The sequence below is a fragment of the Rhipicephalus microplus genome, chromosome 7 (assembly GCF_043290135.1).
Source record: "Rhipicephalus microplus isolate Deutch F79 chromosome 7, USDA_Rmic, whole genome shotgun sequence".
Classification (NCBI taxonomy): Eukaryota; Metazoa; Arthropoda; class Arachnida; order Ixodida; family Ixodidae; genus Rhipicephalus; species Rhipicephalus microplus.
Window position 1 is genome coordinate 170843673 of NC_134706.1, and position 19756 is coordinate 170863428.

The following is a 19756-nucleotide window of genomic DNA, read 5'->3' on the forward strand; positions in this document are numbered from 1 at the left end:
ATTTGGTTATTATTGTGTCAAAACACGTCAAGACGAGCCCTTAGGTATTAACCTTTTTTTCTTATTCATTAACGAAGGTCTCGTACTGGCAGACTTGGGGTCATTGGGTTTTATAAGAGTGACTATTGGTCAGCTGCCCGCTCGTAATAAGTTCACGTGCTACGTGATGCCACACAAGCTCATAAAATTGTGTTCCACACTCGCCGATTGTCAACAGATGGCGCTGACGGACACTCCCACGGAGTTCAGTTCAGGCTGTCACGGTGGATGGACGTGTTTTTTGAGCGCTCCGGATCGACTGCGCAGATAAGTGTTGTTGCATGTTTTAAGCTTGTCTCTATAATTATAAGGCAGCGGTTGAAATCTTCGTAGCACTTATTTTATGGTACGGCTTTTTCGGGACCAGTCACCAGGTATTTATTAGTTAGTGCGGGTGTGTGTGTTTGAATTTTTTTGTTGTTGTTGTTGTTTTTTCTTTTTCCACCCCGTTGGGGAGGTGCGCGTACATTGAACAGGCAAATTTTTGTAGTAGAGCTTGGACTTTCTTTTTTTTCGTAGTGCAGGGCTCGAGTTTAGTAATTATCGAGTATAGGGACAATTGGTGTCAGAAAGGCACGGTTAAAAAGACTGTAAAGTGTTCAGGATGTGGAGTGGGTTTGAAAGTGGACCCAAGCGTACAAGCGGATGGAGAAGAGGCTGACGCGAAGTTTAGGCAATGTGAGGTCGAGGAAAAAATGGAGAAAATGATGGTTGCCCAGAGTGAACTGCTGATGAGTATCGCCAAACTCGAGACTGCGTTGGCGACAGAGCAAGAAAAAACGAGGGCAATGGAAGAAAGACTGAAGTCCGCCGAGGAAGTGCTAGCAAAGCTGAACAAAGGAGCGACCTACCGAGAGAACAGTAGGGAACCGGCAACCAGAACGGTGGAGAAGGAAAAGCAAGCAAGCTTGGAAAAAACAGGTTTAGCCGGTTCAACTGTCGCAAGGTCCAGCTTCAGCGATGTAGTGGTGGGGTAGGAAGGGAACAAAAGAGCCGGGGTCACAGGTGCAAGTAGCCCCCAGGTGCAGAACGCTCCAGCGGAAAAGTCACAGCATGTGGTAATCACCGGGGACTCAAATTTAAATCGATGCACAGAAGCCATCAAAGAGAGGGTAAGAGGTGGCAAGAAGGTTGCAGTAGGGGCGTTCCCAGGACGCAAGCTGGAAGCAGTCATGAAGCAAGCGAGCGCAAAGCTCAAAACGACAGCTGATAGACGCAACCTCGTGATAATTTCAGGCGGTTTAAACGATGTCTTAAATGAAGATGCAGCAGGACTAGCAGCCACACTGGCGAAAGGCGTCGATGACATGCGCGCCACTTCTCCTAAGGTGCAGGTAATGATATGCACGATACCGGAGGTACCGGTGCGTGATAGCAACCTGCAAAGAGCGGTGGTCAACGCAAACCAAGAGATATGGCGGATGAGTCGAGAGAAAGGCTTTGAGGTGGTGGAAATAAACAGAGAGGTGCATAGGTGGGGGGTTTTCAACGAGACAGAATTCACTTCGATGGGCGGCTAGGTCATGAGGTGGGTTGGCGACTTGCAGGACGCGCAGTAGCTTTTTTGGGGGGCAAGCGAGCCCTTCGGGGTGCAGGATAGCTAATAACGAGGAAAACAACCAGGGAGATTCTTCGACAGGTGGTATGGACAGATACGATACCAAAGTGGCACCAATATCTAAGATACGTAGAGTCCGGGGCATAAATAGACGTAGCCACGAGTGCCGAGCCCATTCAGACATAGGGTATATTAACATGCAGGGTGGTAGGAACAGGCTGAACTGGGAAGAGATAGAAGAACAGCTAAGGGAAGAGAGGCCGATGGTATACGGTTTTGTAGAAACACATCTCAGGGACATGGAACAACCTCCGAACAATCCGGACTACGCGTGGGAGTATTGTAATAGAACAGAAGGCAGCAGAAAGGGGGGTGGTATTGGGGCATTCATTCATAAAAGTACAGACTGGCAAAGGGTCAAGCAGGAGTGCAAGGAACATTTATGGCTAAAAGGGAAAGTGGCAGGTCAAATGACACTCCTTGGTTTCGTGTACTTGTGGACGGGAGCAAAGGCCAGAGAGGAAAACCAGGCAATGGTAGAGTGTACATCAAGGGACATTCAGGAGTTAGGAAGAGAGTGCGAGATAATTATACTAGGAGACATGAATGCGCACATAGAAGATATAGATGGGTATACCGACCCAAAAGGCAAAATGATCATGGATATGTGTGAAAGGCTTCATTTGATCATTTGCAACAGTACCGAGAAGTGTGAAGGGCAAATAACATGGGAGGTAGGAAGGCTTCAGTCGACGATAGATTATGCACTGATGTCACATAGGATGTATGATAAGCTCAGGGAAATGCACATAGATGAAGGTGGCTACAGAAGTCTGGGTAGCGATCACAAACGTATCAAGCTAAGTTTTGGAAGAGCAGTGAAAGTGGGAAGGAGACAAGATGAGCAACTACAGGAAAATTTTTATCCAGAAAGGCAAATTGAAATAGCCACTAAACAAATTGAGAAAGTAATCACGGAGGATAATAAGACAGTGTGGACATACACGAATCGAATTAGACTCTTTGAGGTAGAGCTTGCTAAGACGCGTGACAAGTCACCCCGGAAAAGAAGACACAAACCCAAAAGTTGGTGGGATGAGGAAGTTAAGAGAGCCATAGCAAAACGTCAGAAAGCCTCTAGGGAACACAGACATGCTAAGCAGCGGGGTGAACCGACAGATGATGTGGAAAGAAAATGGGCAACCTTTCTAAGCTGTAGAAGGGATGCATCTCTTCTGATCAATGAAAAGATTAGAAGGAAGGGAGCTCAGTGGCTGGCAGAAGTACATAAAAAAGATAGAAAGGCAGCTGCGAAATTTTGGAACCATCTAAGCTCCGTAAGAAATGAGACGAGCCTAGAGCAGAACTTTATAACTACAGCCCAAGGTGCTAGGCTAGAAGGGGACGAAGCTATTGAATATATAAGAACAAGGGTGACAGAAAAATTTCAACAAAGAAGTACTTTATGCACCACAATAGACAAAGATGAATCAAGTGGTGCAATGGCTCCATTTTCACAACAAGAGTGGGAAAGGGCTGAGAAAAGGGTTCCTAGTAGTACATCAACAGGCCCAGATGGCATTCCAATTAGGCTGATAAAAACATTAGGTCCGAAGTCTAACCAGGCTTTGAGAGAGGCAGTGAATACAATAATAATCGATGGTGAAGTTCCCGATGGATGGAAACTTAGCAGGATGAGCATGATCTATAAAGGAAAGGGGGACAAAGCTGACATAAACAACTACCGTCCTATAACAGTGACATCAGTGGTCTACAGGCTGGCGATGCAGATTATAAAGGAAAGACTGCAGGCGTGGATAGAGGATGAGGAAGTGCTGGGGGAACTGCAGAATGGGTTTCGGAAACACAGGAGGTTGGAAGACAATCTGTTCTCACTGACGCAGTGCATCGAAATAGCAGAAAAAGAACATAGGCCCCTGTGGCTAGCATTTTTGGATATCAAAGGAGCGTACGATAGCGTGGTTCAAGAGGAATTGTGGGGGATACTGGACACACTAGGCGTGGAACATGTAGTCACTAATCTTTTAAAGGGTGTCTATAAAGGTAACAAGGTAGTTATAAAGTGGGAAAAACAGGTATCCAAGCCAGCAGAGGTAAAACGGGGGCTTAGGCAGGGGTGCCCCCTGTCACCCTTATTATTCATGACGTACCTACAAGGATTAGAGGCAAAATTAGAGGGAAGTGGACTGGGCTTCAACCTCTCTTTAGTCAAACAAGGAAAACTTATTGATCAGGCACTACCAGCATTAATGTACGCAGATGATATAGTGCTAATGGCCAAAAACAAGGAAGATTTGCAGAGATTGATGGACATCTGCGGTAATGAGGGAGATATGTTAGATTTTAGATTCAGTAGGGAAAAATCAGCAGTCATGATTTTCAATGACAACGAAGGTAGTAAGCTTAGAATACAGGAGGTCACGCTAGAGATAACAGATAAATACAAATATCTGGGCGTATGGATAAGCAATGGGGCCGAGTATCTGAGGGAACACGAAATATACGTGACGACTAAAGGTAACAGGAATGCAGCAGTCATGAAAAATAGGGCACTGTGAAATTACAATAGGTATGATGTTGTGAGAGGAATATGGAAAGGGGTCATGGTTCCTGGGCTGACGTTCAGCAATGCGGTCTTGTGCATGAGATCAGAAGTTCAAGCAAGATTAGAAATTAAGCAACGTGGAATAGGTAGGCTTGCTTTAGGAGCTCACGGGAATACACCAAATCAGGGAGTACAAGGTGATATGGGATGGACATCATTTGAGGGCAGGGAAGCTAGCAGCAAGATAAAATTTGAGAAGCGATTGAGAGAAATGGGGGAAGAGCGTTGGGCTAGGAAGGTTTTCAGCTACTTGTACATGAAGAATGTCGATACAAAATGGAGGAAGCGAACCAGGAAGTTGACTGGTAAATACTTAGAAAACAGCAGGTGGCCAAACCAAAAAGAACTATCGGTTAAGAAAAAAGTGAAGGAAACGGAGACTGACATGTGGAGAATGGGCATGATTAAGAAGTCCGCACTAGAGATCTATCGAACTTTTAAGCAGGAAATTGCCAAGGAAAGGATCTATGATAATACTCGGGGTAGATCTCTACTGTTTGAGGCCAGGACGGGAGTACTGCGAACCAAGACATATCGGGCCAAATACGAAGGGGTCGACACAGTATGCAGTGCGTGTGGAGAGGAAGAAGAAACTGCCGAACACTTGATAATGTTCTGTAAAGGGCTTCACCCTATAGTTCAGGATGATGGCGCAGAGTTTTTCAAAGCACTGGGATTTAGGGACAGCGAGGGCAAGATAGACTTTAAGCGGGTAGACTTAACTAGAAGGAGGTTATCTGATTGGTGGCTAAAGTCAAGGCACGAGTGAAAATTACATTCTTCACTGCAAAGTACGAATACTCAAACTCACTTTTTAAGAAAAAAATAAATAAATATAGTTTTGAGTTCATTAAGTATTACGGCTTGGTGGCGCTAGCCACCGCCCGATCTAAAGGGTACAGCCATATCCATCCATCCATCCATGCATCCACGTTTAAATTCACACATAAACCCAAAAAGTGGGTTTAGAGAAGGCTGCTGTGCTAGCTCATTCGTTAGAGCACCGAACGCGATATTCAATGGTCGTAGGTTTGATACCTGCTCACGGCTGGTTATGTTTTCACCCACTTTCCATTCTTCCTATTTACATTACAATCGTTCTAATACCTTCCCTTATACATTCTTTGGCCTTATTGTCTGTTAGATCTCATTAATATTGTGTCAAAACTAGGGAAAAGGTGCCCTTTGGTATTCACCTCTTTTCCTTATTAATAAAGAGGGTCTCGTACTGGCCGACTTCGTGTCATTACGCTGTATCAGAGAGACTATCGGTTGGCTGCGCACTCGTAATAGGTTCCCGTACTACGCGATGCCACACATGCTCATAAAATGTTGTTCCACACTCGCCGCTTGGCTACAGATGGCGCTCACTGACACTCGCACGTTTAAATTCACACATAAATTCAAAAAAAGGGTTGCGAGAAAGCTGCTGTGCTAGCTCAGTGATTAGAACAACGAACACGTTATTCGAAGGTCGTAGGTTTGATTCTTTCTCACAGCTGCTTATTCTTTCACCCACTTTTCTATCTTCCTAATAACACTACAGTTATTTAATACCATCCCCTATATATTCTTTGTTTTATTGTCTGTTAGATCTCGTTAATATTGTTACGTGGAAAATAACAGTTGTCGGTCCACAGCCACAACGCAGCTCACTGACAACGTCCACTTCTTTTTCTCTCAGTCTGAGGCACCTTACTTGGGTATGCCCCACTATGCCCTCTTTCAGTCAGACGAAATCACGTAACACGACCCCCGGCGGCAAAAGCGCCGACCCGGCGAGTTTACGGGGCCACAGCAGGAGCAGTGTGGTAACGCTTGAGCCTTGATACGTGGACGATGTCCCTTGACAGCAGAGCGGAAGAGGTTGATAGATTATCAGGGACAATTTCATATGTAGTGTCGGTCACTCGTCTAAGCACGCGGTATGGGCCCGTGAAACAAGAGAGAAGTTTTTCTGACAGGCCTGCATGTCACGTAGGGGACCAAAGAAGAACGAGGGAGCCTGTTGGAAAGTGTTCGTCGCGATGCCGCTCGTCGTAACGATGCTTCTGCGAGTCTTGGGACGCAAATAATCTGCTGCGGGCAAGCTGACGAGCATGGTCAGCTCGGGTAATAGCGTCGCGTGCATATTCAGAAGTATACTGCGCAGCGGCTGGCAGGAAGGTATCCAACGGCAATGTTGGTTCGCGTCCAAACAGAAGGTAAATTGGCGAGTACCCAGCAGTGTCATGCCGGGAGGAATTGTATGCGAACGTCACGTAAGGTAGTGCAAGGTCCCAATCACGATGGTCGGCCGAGACGTATTTCGATAGCATGTCTGTCAAGGTGTGGTTTAAACGTTCTGTAAGCCCATTTGTCTGGGGGTGGTACGATGTCGTGAGCTTATGTTGGGTAGAGCAAGGAACGCAGGATATCGTCAACCACTTTCGAAAGGAACGTACGGCCTCGGTCTGTCAGCAGTTGACGAGGGGCTCCATACACTAAAATGAGATCGCGTGGTAGAAAATCAGCGACGTCTGTAGCGCAGCTTGTTGGCATGGCTCGCGTAACTGCATAACGGGTCGCGTAATCCGTAGCCACCGCGACCCCCTTGTTTCCGGAGGCGGATGTGGGGAAGGGACCGAGAAGGTCCAAAGCAACACGGAAGAATGGCTCCGATGGGATGTTGATGGGCTGAAGATATCCGGAAGGTAGTCTCGATGGCTTTTTGCGATGCTGGCAAATTTCACAAGCGTTGAGATAGCGACGTACAGAACGTGAAAGGCCAGGCCAGTAGAAGCGGCGGCGCACACGGTCATATGTGCGAGAGACACCAAGGTGACCCGCAGTTGGCGCGTCATGGAGCTCGCGTAGGACTGTAGAACGCAGGTGCTTTGGTATGACTAGAAGTAGGTCGTGACCATGGGGCGATAAATTACGCCGATATAAGGTGTGGTCCTTTAAGGTAAACATGCGAACGGAAGCGTCTTGCGGTGAAGATTCGAGCTGTTGTATTAGGCGGCTGATATCCGGATCGCGACGCTGCTCGTCCCCGAGATGAAGCAGCTGGGAGATGGAAAGGACGCAGCCCACAGAATCAGTGTTCGTAGGATCGCAGTCGGCCACAGGGTAGCGTGACAGACAATCCACATCTTTGTGCAGTTTTCCTGATTTGTACACTACGGTGTAAGAATACTCCTGGAGGCGGAGTGCCCAGCGGACGAGACGACCTGTGGGATCTTTGAGGGAGGCGAGCCAGCAGAGAGCGTGGTGGTCGGTAAGAACTATAAATGGTCGGCCGTATAAGTAAGGGCGAAATTTCGCGACTGCCCACACCAGCGCTAGGCACTCGCGCTCTGTGATGGAATAATTACGCTCCGAGCTGGACAGCAGCCTGCTGGCGTAAGCTATCACGCGATGCTGCCCACGTTGTCGCTGAGCCAACACAGCGCCTATTCCGTAACCGCGGGCATCGGTGCGCACTTCCGTCGGTGCCGTAGGGTCGAAGTGAGCCAGCACAGGATAAGAAGTGAGCCAAGTGGTCAGGTCGGAAAATGCTGCTGCTTGCGAGGGACCCCAGGTAAACGTCTCATCCGGTTTGAGTAAATCTGTTAGGGGCCGAGCGATTTCCGCGAAGTTCTTGATGAACCGCCGAAAATAGGAGCAGAGCCCCACAAAGCTGCGGACATCTTTGGCGGTTTTCGGCACAGGAAAGTCCTTCACAGCTCGAACTTTTTCTGGGTCAGGCTGTACACCGTAAGCGTCAACAATATGTCCAAGTATTGTAATGCGACGGCGACCAAACCGGCCCTTAGATGAATTCAGCTGAAGGCCGGCGAGACGGAATACATCAAGAATTTTTGACAGTCTCTCAAGGTGCGCTTCAAAAGTGGGAGCAAACACAATCACGTCATCCAGATAACAAAGACACGTAGACCACTTGAATCCATGGAGCAGGGAGTCCATCATTCGTTCAAAGGTGGCGGGCGCATTACATAAGCCGAAAGGCATGACTTTGAATTGGTAGAGGCCATCAGGTGTTACAAAAGCCGTCTTCTCTCGGTCCATGGGGTCCACGGCAATCTGCCAATAACCAGAACTAAGATCGATGGAAGAAAAGTAGGTGGCACCATGGAGGCAATCAAGGACGTCATCAATGTGGGGCAGAAGGTATGCGTCTTTCTTGGTGATGTTGTTAAGGTGCCGATAGTCCACACAAAATCGCCACGATCCGTCCTTCTTTTTAACTAATACCACCGGGGATGCCCAGGGACTGGAGGATGGTTCAGTAATGTCCTTCGCTAGCATCTTGTTCACCTCCTTCTGAATTATGCTCCGCTCAAATGCAGACACTCTGTAGGGACGGCGGTGAACAGGGTTGGCATCACCTGTGTGTATGCGATGCTGGACAAAGGACGTCTGCGCAAGAGGTCGGTCACCAAAATCGAAAATATCCTAGTAGGCCTCGAGAAGATGTTGTAGGGCTTCAACTTGCGGAGGCGGAAGATCAGTGGCGATCATGTCTACAATTTGACGGCTGCCCGAATGTGTTGCGAGTGATGTGCGCTGCGGTGAAGTAAGTGTGTCTAAGGCAAGCACTTCAATTTGTGAATCGAGCAACGGACACAGGTGGGCCACAGAAATGCCTTGTGGAAGCACATGATTCATGTAGCCGAAATTGACAAGAGGTAGACAAGTTTTGTTATCTGTGATGCTGAGCACCGTATAGGGCACTGCAACATTGTGCGCAAGGAGTACGTCGGTGAGAGGCGTAGCGTAATAGTCACCGTCGGGCACAGCTGGTGAGCACAGAAAATCGACGTACGTCACAGTTTTCGAGGGCAGGTGAACAAAATCGCTGCATTGTAATCGGCATGTAGGTTGGTACGGGGCGGCACTGATTTGTGGCAGTTCAAGGCGGAGCACACCAGCGGAGCAATCAATCAGAGCAGAATTGGCGGCAAGAAAATCGAGGCCTAGTATGAGGTCGTGGGGACATGTTTCAAGCACGGTAAAAAGGACGACCACTTGATGACCGGCTACGGTAAGTTGAGCTGTGCACATACCGACGACAGGAACTTTGGCACCATCTGCAACTTGGACGACACTGGTCAAGGGGGGCGTGAGCACCTTCTTCATGCGAAACGAAAACGCGAACTCATAATACAGACGTGAGCGCCCGAATATATCAAAGCTTCAACAGGTGTACCATCAACAATAACTTCTAGGGTGTTCCGGTTCAAACGTAAGGGCAACACAGGATTTTTGGGTAAGGTCGACAGGGCAGCTTCAACTCCAGAAGCTGCGCAGCCTAGTTTTCCGGGGACGCGCGGCGGTTGAACGATGGCGAGGGAGAGCGGCGACGCGTGTTTGAACGAGAAGGGCGGCTTTGAGGCGATGGCGACGACGGGGCAGGGTGGCCGTAGTCCTCAGGGGCAGTAAATGCTGTAGACTGAGTGCGGGTCGGATAACGGTGATTTGGTGGACGGAATGAGTTACTGTAAGCGGGGTACGAGCCAGAAGACATAGATGGCCATTGACTGCGGCAGTAACGAGCGATGTGTCCTGCGCGACCACAGTGGAAGCAGATTGGCTTATCATCAGCTGTTCGCCATTCAGACGGGTTCCTGGTTTGAAAAGAGTACGGACGGCGACGTCTCATGTCCACAGAAACTATCGAGGGACCAGTATTATCCAGTGTGGATGCAGTGGACATGATACCAAGGTTTGCGAATTCCTGGCGGACAACAGCCTGGATCAAGGCGACAGCTGGCGTTGAGGCGTCGGGCAACGTCGGTAGTTTGTTGGCAGCCGGGTAAGCGGCCTCGAGTTCACGTCGGACGATGCGCGTCACGTCTTCGGTTGTAGACGGATGACAAGGAGTGGCTTCGCAAGACGACGTTGCCGCGGTGTTGGGTAGGCGCTGAAACTGCTGCAAAATGCGTCGACTCTTCGCCTGCTCGAGACGGCGGCACTCTTTGATCACGGCGTCCATGGTCGTTACGTTGGTGAATACAAGCAGACTGAACGCATCGTCGGCGATTCCTTTTAACACGTGCGAAATCTTGTCGGTCTCAGTCATGTTGGGATCCGCCCTTTGACACAATGCTAAGACGTCTTGAATATAAGTCAAGTAGGGCTCAGTGAACGTCTGTGTACGGACAGCCAATTGCTTTCGGGCATCAAGTTGTTGACCAAACGGGTTGCCAAAAAGGTCGTGGAGCTGTTGTTTAAACATTTTCCAGCTTGTGATTTCGTGCTCGTGGGTCTCAAACCAGGTGCGAGGGATCTTGTCAAGATAGAAAATGACATTCGCAAGCATAACGGTTGGGTCCCAGCCATATTGCTTGCTGATGCGCTCGTACATGCTAAGCCACTTGTCCACATTCACGTTGTCCTCTCCAGTAAAGGTACCAGGATCATGGGGTTGCGTTAGGGCGACGTACCGGGTTGCTGCCGTTGCTGAGGTAGGTGGCGAAGCCGTATCCTCACCCAGAGCCGTGGTAGCAGACTTAAGGAGGCGTCCACTGCGTAGCTCCGTTGTCAGAAGAGCACTTAGCACTTCCACCAAAATGTTACGTAGAAAATAACAGTTGTCGTTCCGCAGCCACAACGCAGCTCACTGACAACGTCCACTTCTTTTTCTCTCAGTCTGAGGCACCTTACTTGGGTATGCCCCACTATGCCCTCTTTCAGTCAGACGAAATCACGTAACAATAATGTGTCAAAACACGGGAAAACGAGCCCTTAGGTATACGCCTTTTTCCTTATTAATAAAGAGGGTCTCGTAGTGGCAGACTCGGTGTCATTAGGTTGTATACGAGGGACTATTGGTCAGCTGCCCACTCGTAATAAGTTCTTGTGCTACGTGACGCTACACAGGCTCACAAAATGGTGTTCCACGTTCGCCACTTGGCTACAGATGGTGCTGACTGACGCTCCCACGTTTAAATTCACATATAAACCGAAAAAGTAGGTTTCGAGAAGGCCGCTGTGCTAGCTCAGTGGTTAGAGCATTGAACGCGTTTTCAGAAGGTTGTGGTTTCGATTCCTGCTCACGGCTGGTTATTTTTTCAGCCGCTTTTTTTTCTTCATGTTTACATTACATTTTCTCCAATAAGTTCCCCTATACACTTTTTGGCCTTACTGTCCGTTAAAATTCATTATTATTGTGTGAAAAAACAAAAAAACGGGTTCTTGGGTGTACACCTCTTTCCCTTATTCATTAACGAGGGTCTCGTACAGGCAGACTCGGTGTCATTAGATTGTATACGAGGAACCGTTGGTTAGCTGCCCGCTCGTATTACGTTCACGTGCTACGTGACGACACAGGCTCTTAAAATGGTGTTTCACACTCGCCGCTTGGCTACAGAAGGCGCTGAATGACACTTCCACGTTTAAATTCACATTTAAATCCAAAAAAGTGGATTGGAGAAAGGCTCCTGTTAGGGCTCAGTGGTTAGAGCATCGAACGCGTTATCAGAAGGTCGAAGATTCAATTTCTGCTCACGGCTGGTTATTTTTTCGCCCAGTTTTCTTGTTCCAATTAACGCTAAATTGGTTCGAATACCTTCCCCAATACATTCCTTGGCCTTATTGTCTGTTAGATCTTGTTATTATTGTGTCAAGACACGGATAAACGAGCCCTTAGGTATACACACCTTTCAATTATTATTAAGCAGGGTCTCGTACTGGCAGACTTGTGTCATTAGGTTGTATAAGAGGGACTATTGGTCGGCTGCCCACTCGTAATTATATCACGTGCTACGTGATGCCACGAAGGCTCATAGAAACATGTTCCACAGTGACCAGTTGTTCACGGATGGCACTGACTGACAATCCCACGTTTATATTCACATATAACCCCAAAAAAGTGGCTTGGAAGAAGGCCACTGTGCTAGCTCAGTGGTTGGAGCATCGGACGCGTTATTAGAAGGTCGTGGGTGTGATTCCCGCTCATGGCGGCTTATTTTTGCAGCCGCTTTTCTTTCTTCTTACTTACATTACATTTGCTCTAATAACTTCCCCTATACAATCTTGTTCATTATTGTCCGTTAAGTTTCATTATTATTGTGTAAAAAGACAGAAAAATGGGCCCTTAGGTGTACACCTCGTCCCCTTATTCTTTAACAAAGGTATCGTACTGGCAGACTTGGTGTCATTAGGTTGTATAAGAGGGACTATTGGTCAGCTGCCCACTCGTAATAAGTTAATGTGCTACGTTATGCCACACAGGCTCATAGAATGGTGTTCCACACTCGCTGCTTGGCTACAGATGGCACTGACTGACACTCCCATGTTTAAATTCACTTATAAATTCAAAAAAAGTGGGTTGGGGGAAGGCCGCTGTGATAGCTCACTCGTAAGAGCATTGAATACGCTATAAAAAGGCCGTAGGTTCAATGCCTGCTCACAGCTGGTTATTTTTTCAGCCACCTTTACCTCTTCCTATATACACTAAATTTCTTATAATGACTTTCCCAATATATTCTTTGGCATTATTGTCTGTTAGATCTCGTTATAATGTGTCAAAACAAGGAAAAACGAGCCCTTTGATATACACCTCTTTTCCTTATTAATTAAAGAGGGTCTTGTACTTACTGACTTGGTGTCATTCGGTGGTATAAGAGAGACTATTGATCAACTGCCCACTCGTATTAAGTTTACGTGCGACGTGACGCCACACAGGCACATAGAATGGTGTTCCACACTCGCGGCTTGACTACAGATGGCGCTGACTGACCCTCTCACGTTTGTGCTCGCAAATAAACCCAAAAAATGGGGTCAGGGGAAGGCCGAGGTAATAGCTCAATGGTTAGAGCATCGAACGTGTTATTCGAAGGTCGTAGGTTCGACTCCTGCTCGCAGCTGGTCATTTCATCAGCCGCTTTTCCTTCTACTTATTTACATTACATTTGTTCTTATAACTTCTCCTGTACATTCTTTGGCAATATTGTCTTTTAGATCTGGTTAATATTGTGTCTAACCACGTAAAACCGTGCCCTCAGATATACACCATTTTCCCATTTTTATTAACGATTGTCTCGTACTGGCAGATTTGGTGTCATTAGGTTGTATAAGGGGGACCAATGGCCAGCTGCCCACTCGTAATAAGTTCACGTGCTACGTGACGCTGCACAGGCTTATAAAATTGTGTTCCACACTCGCTGCTTGGCTACAGATGGCACTGACTGACACTCCCAGGTATAAATTCACACATAAACCACAAAAAGTGTGTTGGGAGAAGGCTGCTGTGATAGATCAGTGGTTAGAGCATCTAACGCGTTATAAAAAGGCCGTAGGTTCGATTTCTGCTCACGGCTGGTTACTTTTTCACCCACCTTTCCATCTTCTATTTACAATACATTTCTGATAATGACTCTCCCTATACATTCCTTCCATTAATGTCTGGTAGATCTTGTTATATTGTGTCAAATCAAGGGAAAACGAGCCCTTTGATATACAAATCTTTTCCTTATTAATTAAAGAGGGTCTCGTACTGGCTGACTTGGTGTCATTAGGTGGTATAAGAGGAACTGCTGGTCAGCTGCCCACTCGTAATAGGTTCACGTGCTACGTGATGCCACGCCGGCTCATAAAACGGGGTTCCACAATCGCCGCTTGGCTACAGATGGCGCTGACTGACACTCCCAGGTTGAAATTCACATATAAACCCAAAAAAGTGGTCAGGGGAAGGAAGCTGTGATAACTCAGTGATTAGTGCATCGAACGTGTTATTCGAAGGTATTAGATTCGATTCCTGCTCACGGCTGGTTATTTATTCAGCCGCTTTCCCTTCTACTTATTTACATAACATGTGTTCTAATAACTTCTCCTATACACTCTTTGGCATTATTGTCCGTTAGATATCATTATTATTGTGTCAAAAAACGGAAAAACGTACTCTTAGGTGTACACCTCTTTCCCTTATTCATTAACGAGGGTCTCGTAGTGGCAGACTCGGTGTCATTAGGTTGTATACGAGGGACTATTGGTCAGCTGCCCACTCGTAATAAGTTCCCGTGCTACGTGACGCTACACAGGCTCATAAAATGGTGTTCCACGTTCGCCACTTGCCTACAGATGGTGCTGACTGACGCTCCCCCGTTTAAGTTTACATATAAACCGAAAAAGTGGGTTTCGAGAAGGCCGCTGTGCTAGCTCTGTGGTTAGAGCATTGAACGCGTTTTTAGAAAGTTGAGGTTTCGATTCCTGCTCACGGCTGGTTATTTTTTCAGCCGCTTTTCTTTCTTCCTGTTCAGATTACATTTGATCCAATAACTTCCCCTATACACTTTTTGGCATTATTGTCCGCTAAAGTTCATTATTATTGTGTCAAAAAACGAAAAAAGGGGCCCTTAGGTGTACACCTCTTTTCCTTATTCATTAACGAGTGTCTCGTACTGGCAGACTCGGTGTCATTAGGTTGTATACGAGGAACCATTGGTCAGCTGCCCGCTCGTATTATGTTCACGTGCTACATGACGACAAAGGCTCTTAAAATGGTGTTTCACACTCGTCGCTTGGCTACAGATGGCGTTGAATGACACTCCCACGTTTGAATTCACATTTAAATCCAAAAAAGTGGATTGGGGAAAGGCTACTGTTAAAGCTCAGTAGTTAGAGCATCGAACGCGTTATCAGAAGGTCGTAGATTCAATTTTTGCTCACGGCTGCTTATTTTTTCACCCACTTTTCTTGTTCCTATATACACAAATTGGTTCGAATACCTTCCCCAATCCAATCCATGGCAATATTGTCTGTTAGATCTTGCTAATAATGTGTCAAAACACGAAAACACGAGCCCTTGGGTATACACCTCATTCCCCTAACTATGAACGAGGGTCTCGTACTGGCAGAATTGGTGTCATTAGGTTGTATAAGAGGGACTATTGGTCAGCTGCCGACTCGTAACAGGTTCACGTGCTACGTTATGCCACACAGGCTCATAAAATGGTGTTCCACACTCGCCGCTTGGCTACAGATGGCGCTGACTAACACTCCAACGTTTGAATTCACATATAACCCCAAAAAAGTGGGTTGGGGGAAGGCCGCTGTGATAGCTCAGTGGTTAGAGCATCGAATGCGTTATAAAAAGGTCGTAGGTTCGATGCCTGCTCACGGCTGGTTATTTTGTCACCCACCTTTCCCTCTTCCTATTTACACTACATTTCTTATAAAGACTTCCCCTATAAATTCCTTGGCATTATCGTCTGTTAAATCCCGTTATATTGTGTCAAAACAAGAGAAAACGAGCCCCCTGATATACACCTCCTTTCCTTGTTAATAAAGAGGGTCTTGTACTTACTGACTTGGTGTCATTAGGTGGTATAAGACAGACTATTGATCAGCTGCCCACTCGTAATAAGTTCACGTGCTACGTGACGCCACACAGGCTCATAAAATGGTGTTTCACACTCGCCGCTTGGCTACAGATGGCGCTGACTGACACTCCCAGGTATGAATTCACACATAAACCACAAAAAGTGGGTTGGGAGAAAGCTGCTGTGTTAGATCTGTGGTTAGAGCATCGAACGCGTTATAAAAAGGTCGTAGGTTCGATTTCTGCTCACGGCTGGTTATTTTTTCACCCACCTTTCCCTGTTTTTATTTCCACTACATTTCTTATAGTGACTTTCTCTATACATTCCTTGGCATTATTGTCTGGTAGATCTCATTATATTGTGTCAAATCAAGGGAAAACGAGCCCTTTGATATACACCTCTTTTCCCTAATAATTAAAGAGGGTCTCGTACTGGCTGACTTGGTGTCATTATGTGGTATAATAGAGACTATTGATCAGCTGCCCACTCATAATAAGTTCATGTGCTACGTGACGCCACACAGGCTCATAAAAGGGTGTTCCATACTCGTGGCTTGGCTGCAAATGGCGCTGAGTGAAATTCGCACGTTTAAATTCACCAAAAAACCCAAAAAAGTGGGTCAGGGGCAGGCCGCTGTGATAGCTCAGTGGTTAGAGCATCGAACGTGTTATTCGAAGGTCGTAGGTTCAATTCCTGCTCACGGCTGGTTATTTCTGCAGCCGCTTTTTTTCTTCTTAATTACTTTACACTTGTTCTAATAACTTTCCCTGTACAATCTTTAGCATTATTGTCCATTAGATGTCATTATTATTGTGTCAAAAACGTAAAAACGGTCCCCTAGGTATACAGCTCTTTCGCATATTCATTAACGAGGGTGACGTGCTGGGTGACTTGATGTCATTAGATTGTATACGAGCGACTATTGGTCAGCTGCCCACTCGAAATAAGTTCACTTGCAACGTGATGTGACAGAGGCTCATAAAATAGTGTTGCACACTCGCCGCTCGGCTACAGATGACGCTGATTGACACTCCCACGTTTAAATTCACAAATAAACCAAAAAACGTGGGTTAGGAGAAGGCCGCTGTGATAGCTCAGTGGTTAGAGCATCGAATGTGATATTCAATGGTCGTAGGTTTGATTCGTGCTCACGGCTGGTTATTTTTAACCCACTTTTCTTTCTTTCTATTTACATTACATTTGTTGTAATAACTTTTCCTATACATTCCTTGGCATTATTGTCTGGTAGATTACGTTATTATTGTGTCAAAACACAGAGAACGAACCCTTAGTTATACACCTCTTTCCTATATTCATTAACGAGAGCCTCCTCCTGGCAGACTTGATGTCATTATGTGGTATAAGAGGGACTATTGGTCAGCTTCCCACTAGCAATAAGTTCACGTGCTACGTGACGCCACACAGGCTCATAAAATGGAGTTCCACACTGGCCGCTCGGCTGCCAATGGCGCTGAATAAACCTCGCACGTTTGAATTCACCAATAAACCCAAAAAAGTGGGTTAGGGAAGGCCTCTGTATTAGCTCAGGGGTTTGAACATCGAACGTGTTTTCCGGAGGTCGTAGGTTTGACTCCTGCTCACGGCTGGTTATATTTTCAGCCGCTTTTATTTCTTTTTATTTACTTTACATTTGTTCTTATAACTTCCCCTATACAACATTTGGCATTATTGTTCGTTAGATTTCATTATTATTGTGTCAAAAACGTAAAAACGAGCCTCTAGGTATACAGCTCTTTTGCTTATTCATTAACAAGGGTCTCGTACTGGCTGTCTTTGTGTCATTAGGTTGAGCTGCCCACTCGTAATAAGTTCCCGTGCTACGTGATGCGACAGAGGCTCATAAAATAGTGTTGCACACTCGCCGCTCCGCTACAGATGACGCTGACTGACACTCCCATGTTTAAATTCACAAATAAACCCAAAAAGGTGGGTTAGGAGAGCGCCGCCGTGATAGCTCAGTGGTTAGAGCATCGAGCGCGTTATTCAATGGTCGTAGGTTCAATTCCTGCTCACGGCTAATTATTTTTTCACCCAACTTTCTTTCTTCCTAGTTACATTACATTTGTTGTAATAATTTTCCTATACATTCCTAAACATTATTGTTTGTTACAATTCGTTATTATTGTGTCAAAACACGTCAAGACGAGCGCTTAGGTATTAACCTTTTTTCCTTATTCATTAACAAAGGTCTCGTACTGGCAGACTTGGGGTCATTAGGTTTTATAAGAGTGAGCATTGGTCAGCTGCCCTCTCGTAATAAATTCACGTGCTACGTGATGCCACACAAGCTCATAAAATGGTGTTCCACACTCACCGCTTGGCTACAGAAGGCCCCGACTGACACTCCCACGTTTAAATTCACATATAAATCCAAAAAGTGGGTTGGGGGAAGGCCGCTGTGATAGCTCAGTGGTAAGAGCATCGAATGCTTTATAAAAAGGTCGTAGGTTCGATGCCTGCTCACGGCTGGTTATTTTTTCACCCACTTTTCCCTCTTCCTATTTACACTAAATTTCTTATAATGACTTCTCCTATACATTCCTTGGCATTATCATCTGTTAGATCTCGTTATAATGTGTCAAAACAAGAGAAAAAACGTGCCCTTTGATATACACCTCTTTTTCTTATTAATTAAAGAGGGTCTTGTACTAGCTGACTTGGTGTCATTAGGTGGTATAAGAGGGACTTTCGGTCAGCTGCCCACTTGTAATAAGTTTACGTGCTACGTGACGCCACACAGGCTCATAAAATGGTGTTCCACGCTCGCGACTTGGCTGCAAATGGCGCTGACGGAAACTCGCACGCTTAAATTCACCAATAAACTCAAAAAAGTGGGTTAGTGGAAGGCCGCTGTGATGGCTCAGTGGTTAGAGCATCGAACGTGTTATTCGAAGCTCGTAGGTTCAATTCCTGCTCACGGCAGTTTATTTTTTCAGCCGCTTTTCTTTCTTCTTGTTTACTTTACATTTCTTCTAATAACTTCCCTTATACAATCTTTGGCATTATTGTCCGTTAGATTTCATTATTATTGTGTCAAAAACGTAAAAACGGGCCCCTAGGTATACAGCTCTTTCGCTTATTCTTTAACGAGGGTCTCGTACTGGCTGACTTGGTGTCATTAGGTTGTATACGAGCGACTGTTGGTCAGCGGCCCACTCGTAATAAGTTCACGTGTTACGTGATGCCACAGAGGCTCTTAGTATGGTGTTCTACACTCACCGCTTGGCTACATATGGCGCTGACTGACACTCCCACGTTTAAATTCACATATAACCCCAAAAAAGTGGATTAGGAAAAGGCCGCTGTGATAGCTCAGTGGTTAGAGCATCGAATGCGATATTCAATGGTCTTAGGTTTGATTCCTGCTTGCGGCTCGTAGTTTTTTTACCCACTTTTATTTCTTTATATTTACATTATATTTGTTGTTATAACTTCCTCTATACATTCCTTGCTGTTATTGTCTGGTAGATCTCATTATTATTGTGTCAAAACACGGAAAACGAGCCCTTAGGTATAAACTTCTTCTCCTTATTCATTAACAAGGGTCTCGTACTGGCAGATTAATGTCTTTCGGTTTCATTACCGAGGGTCTCGTACTGGCAAACTTGGAGTCATTAGGTTTTTGAGAGGTACTATTGGTCAGCTGCCCACTCTTAATAAGTTCACGTCCTACGTTACGCCACGCAGGCTCAAAAAATGGTGTTCCACACTCGCGGCTTGGCTGCAAATGGCGCTGACTGAAACTCGCACGCTTAAATTCACCAAAAAATACTAAAAAGTGGATTGGGGGAAGCCCGCTGTTATAGATCAGTAGTTAGAGCATCGAACGTGTTATTCAAAGGTCGTAGATTTGATTCCTGCTCACGGCTGTTTATTTTTTCACACACTTTTATTTCTTCCTACTTACATTTATATTTGGTCGAATAACTTCCTCAACACATTCCATGGCATTATTGTCGGTTATATATCCCTCATGTTCTGTCAAAACACGTCAAGACGAGCCCTTAGGTATTAACCTTTTTTCCTTATTCATTAACGAAGGTCTCGTACTGGCAGACTTGGGGTAATTAGGTTGTATAAGAGGGACTACTGTTCAGCTGCCCACTCGTAATAGGTTCACTTGCTACGGGATGCCACACAGTATCATAAAATGGTGTTTCCCACTCACCGATTGTCAACAGATGGCGCTGACTGACACTCCTACGT

At 46.0% G+C, this 19756-nt stretch overlaps 2 non-coding genes across 2 annotated transcripts; both read left to right on the forward strand.

Annotated features, from left to right (window-relative positions):
* The first annotated feature begins 16161 nt into the window (after positions 1-16161).
* Positions 16162-16234, forward strand: TRNAT-UGU (transfer RNA threonine (anticodon UGU)). Its single transcript has one exon. It is a non-coding gene; the product is annotated as a tRNA-Thr (tRNA).
* A 2165-nt stretch (positions 16235-18399) lies between these two features.
* On the forward strand, positions 18400-18472 carry TRNAT-UGU (transfer RNA threonine (anticodon UGU)). The gene has a single exon. It is a non-coding gene; the product is annotated as a tRNA-Thr (tRNA).
* The last annotated feature ends 1284 nt before the right edge of the window (positions 18473-19756 follow it).